The sequence below is a fragment of the Podarcis erhardii genome (genome assembly GCF_964252035.2).
Source record: "Podarcis erhardii genome assembly, chromosome: Z".
Lineage (NCBI taxonomy): Eukaryota > Metazoa > Chordata > Lepidosauria > Squamata > Lacertidae > Podarcis > Podarcis erhardii.
The window spans coordinates 8,657,147-8,661,322 of NC_138504.1; the positions used below are offsets into that span (position 1 = coordinate 8,657,147).

The 4,176-nt window shown below is 50.9% G+C and overlaps 1 long non-coding RNA gene across 1 annotated transcript; it reads right to left on the minus strand.

The window, feature by feature from the left end:
* Positions 1-731: 731 nt before the first annotated feature.
* On the minus strand, positions 732-2,901 carry LOC309334043. Its single transcript, XR_014152786.1, has 8 exons — positions 2,829-2,901; positions 2,605-2,707; positions 2,422-2,505; positions 2,081-2,185; positions 1,734-1,785; positions 1,543-1,632; positions 1,381-1,463; positions 732-859 (listed from the first exon to the last, which is right to left on the minus strand). It is a non-coding gene; the product is annotated as an uncharacterized lncRNA (long non-coding RNA).
* Positions 2,902-4,176: the final 1,275 nt, after the last annotated feature.

Below are 4,176 nucleotides of genomic sequence, written 5' to 3' on the forward strand. Positions count from 1 at the left end.
CACCTTCGTGGTAGTGGCGACTGCCCTGTGGAATGCCCTCCCAGCAGATGTCAAAGAAATAAACAACTCTCTCACTTTTAGAAGACATCTGAAGGCAGCCCTGTTTGAAGTTTTATTCTGTTTTTAGTGTTCTGCTGGGAGCTGCCCAGAGTGGCTGGGGTAACCCAACCGGATGGGCGGGGTATAAATAATAAAATTATTATTACTATTACTATTCCTGCTGGAAGAGTTCATCACAGATGGGATAACCGCAGAGGCCCCCTTGGTATCGGGAGCCTGAACAAGAACGGACAAAGGCTACCTGAACTGTGCTCATACCACAGCCTGTGCGTCACGAACATGGTGTGCTCTACCAAGGCAAAACACTCAGTGTCCTGGAGACATCTTAGATCTCAGGTCACTGGCACCAGTTGGACTGGATTGTCACCAGGCAATTGCACTGAACTGTGTTAATGCCACACGGAGCTACCACAGCACTGACTGCGACATGGTCACATCTTGAAGGTGAGCAAAGAGGACCTCTAGCCAATCTAAGGTTCTGCACTTTGGCAGGAAGAACCAGCTGCTCCAATATAAGATGAGGGACACCTGGTTTGCTGGTAGGGAAAAGGATCTAGGGATCTTAGTGGACCACAAGCTTAATGAGTCAACCTGAGAGTGATGCAGCAGCAAAAAATGCTAATGCAACAACAAAAGTATCCAGATCAATGGAAGACAATAACACAATGAAATTCAAAACAGTAACAATTTATTGTGCATTTATTCAAAATCCATTTAAAAATATTTATTTTTATTCCATTCTCTCTCAGTTCTTTTTCTTCTTGACACGTGGGGTTACACAGGGGGTAGATCATATATCCTAAGGAACTGAAAAACCCAAGATTCTGTGAGATCTTTTGAGGCAAAATAGTAACAACTTTCGGATCTCCCTCTGTCCCCTGCCCTGTCTTTTGCAAAACAAAGGTATCAACCCTGTACCCTGTGCTCCCTGAGGTGGTCCAAAGGAAAGAAGAGCAAGGCATAAGGCACCAGCTTGGCTGCAGGAGTTGCCAGAAGGAGGCCTACAAAATGCCACCCAACCATCTTAGGGACTCCACTCTGCATCTGTATAGGGCTCCTTCTGCCGGAGCCTGTCTTCTGACACAGGGGAAAGTCCCTCACTCACCGAAGGTTTGAGCCCCATTGGCTCCCCTCCCCTGGTTCCCGGGCCTCTTCTCCCTCTGACTGCTCCTCCTTGTCCCCCCTCCACTCCCTGGGCTCTGAGACGTCTTCTGTTCCTGTTTCTCCAGCTGCTTCCTCCCACCATTCCTCTGTGCCCAACCAGACCATGACACCGTTCCACCCCTTGGCCTCTGTCCCCACAAGGCAGCTTCCCCCTACCTGATCTGGTCCCACAGCCACTGCTTCCCTTCTGCCGCCATGAAAAGATGGAGAAGGAGGTCTTGCCAGCATCATTCTGTCACCTGCAAGAGAAAAAAGGTGAGCAGGACGCCAGGAGTGCCTGCTTCTCTCACTACAGATGGGCTTTTGAGGAAGTCTTACCTGCCGAGTGCATTTGGATGTTGGCCTCTTTCTGATGCCCAGTGAAGCCCGAGGTCCGCACTACCTATAAATCTTCAATGATGATGTCCTCTGGATGGAAGAGAATGAGAATGAGAAGAAAATGAAAATGAAAATGAGATTTTCCCACAGGCCTTTAGTCAAAGGGTGCTGTCTCCAGGTGTGGGGCTTACCTTCTTTCGGCTTCAGGCGGAAGCAAGCCAGGTCCGGCCGAACGACTGTCATCTGCAGAGGAAAGAAAAATCGGGGTCAGATGGGAAAAGCAGCGCCAAGTCAGGAAGGATGGGTCTCCCTCTGTCTTGGGCCCAATCCTTTGTTCCAGAGGACCTCCCTGGGCCCTGCAGCCTCCTGGGCAGAGGTGGAAGGGCAGCAGGAGGAAAGGGGGCAGGAAAAGCCTCTGGCTTCATCCTGGCCCCCAGGGACACACCCCGCATCATCTGAGCTAAAGATCAATTGGGGGTGTGATCTTGGAGGGATGGAAGTTACCAAAGAAATGAATAGCAGAAGGCAAGGTACTTACTCAGAGGTTGGGGTATTTCCGGGCAACGGCCAGCAGCAAGGAAATGCTGCTGGCCGCTAGTTCTTGAGCCTCCCCACTTTCCCCCAGGGCGTATCCTTGGAGGTCCTGAAGGAGGAAAGAGTGTCTCAGAGTCAGGGGCCAGTCTGGGCCAAAGCAGCCCCCACTGCCCCCACCACGGAGTCTCTGGCACTTCTGGACCATGAGGGTTTGCCAGCTTTGGTCTTGGACCAAATTGGGGGCCAAACAGGCTGTGTGCCCCAGAAATGGGGCAGTCCATTGGGTAAGGGATGGCGGGGGGACGACAACCCTAAAACCACCCCTGATGCCATCGGGACACTTACACTGAGAAGGTGTAGGAGGGTGCCAGGGTTGGGGGCTTCCATAAGGAGACTGCCCAACAGGAGCCGGAAGTGCCTCTTCAGTTCCTGCGGGAAGAGAGAAGAAAGTTTGAATGCTGGGTTGGATTCTGCAAGGGTGTGACGAAGAAGAAGAGCCGTGAAGGGAAGTCAAAACAAAGGACATACTTCTCTCTTCTCCTCCTCCTCGGCGGCCCCTTTCAGCACGGCCTCCAACGTCCTGTGCAGGATGGCACTGATCATATCGCAGCTGAATTTGGGCCTCATCGTGCTGCAGAAATGAAAGGGAGAGGGTTAGAATCTCCCTTGCCCCATCTCCCTCCCGCCTGCTCTTTCCCCCTGGAGTTCTGCCCCCCACCCACAACCCCATCCACGCCAAAGACCCCACTCACCTTAGCTGGAGGAGGGCCTCCAAGGCAAGGGCCAGGGTCAGGGGGTGATCCCTGAAGTGCTCCAAGGGCCCCAAGATGTTATGGAAGAGAACAGAGGAGGAAAATCAGCTCCGACCCCAAACACCAGGCTTGGCTTTCCAGGGGAATGGCAACCCCATGCCCTAAGCTGGCAGGGTCCTCCTCTCCGCAGATAGAATCATAGAATCATAGAATCATAGAGTTGGAAGAGACCACAAGGGCCATCGAGTCCAACCCCCTGCCAAACAGGAAACACCATCAGAGCACTCCTGACATATGGTTGTCAAGCCTCTGCTTAAAGACCTCCAAAGAAGGAGACTCCACCACACTCCTTGGCAGCAAATTCCACTGTCGAACAGCTCTTACTGTCAGGAAGTTCTTCCTAATGTTTAGGTGGAATCTTTTTTCTTGTAGTTTGGAACCATTGCTCCGTGTCCGCTTCTCTGGAGCAGCAGAAAACAACCTTTCTCCCTCCTCTATGTGACATCCTTTTATATATTTGAACATGGCTATCATATCACCCCTTAACCTCCTCTTCTCCAGGCTAAACATGCCCAGCTCCCTTAGCCGTTCTTCATAAGGCATCGTTTCCAGGCCTTTGACCATTTTGGTTGCCCTCCTCTGGACACGTTCCAGTTTGTCCGTGTCCTTCTTGAACTGTGGTGCCCAGAACTGGACACAGTACTCCAGGTGAGGTCTGACCAGAGCAGAATACAGTGGCACTATTACTTCCCTTGATCTAGATGCAATACTCCTATTGATGCAGCCCAGAATTGCATTGGCTTTTTTAGCTGCCGCGTCACACTGTTGGCTCATGTCAAGTTTGTGGTCAACCAAGACTCCTAGATCCTTTTCACATGTACTGCTCTCAAGCCAGGTGTCACCCATCTTGTATTTGTGCCTCTCATTTTTTTTGCCCAAGTGCAATACTTTACATTTCTCCCTATTAAAATTCATCTTGTTTGTTTTGGCCCAGTTCTCTAATCTGTCAAGGTCGTTTTGAAGTGTGATCCTGTCCTCTGGGGTGTTAGCCACCCCTCCCAGTTTGGTGTCATCTGCAAATTTGATCAGGATGCCCTTGAGTCCATCATCCAAGTCGTTGATAAAGATGTTGAATAAGACCGGGCCCAAGACAGAACCCTGTGGCACCCCACTAGTCACTCTTCTCCAGGATGAAGAGGAACCATTGATGAGCACCCTTTGGGTTCGGTCAGTCAGCCAGTTACAAATCCACTGAGTGGTAGCATAGTCAAGACCGCATTTTACCAGCTTCTTTACAAGAATATCATGGGGCACCTTGTCAAATGCCTTGCTGAAATCAAGGTAGGCT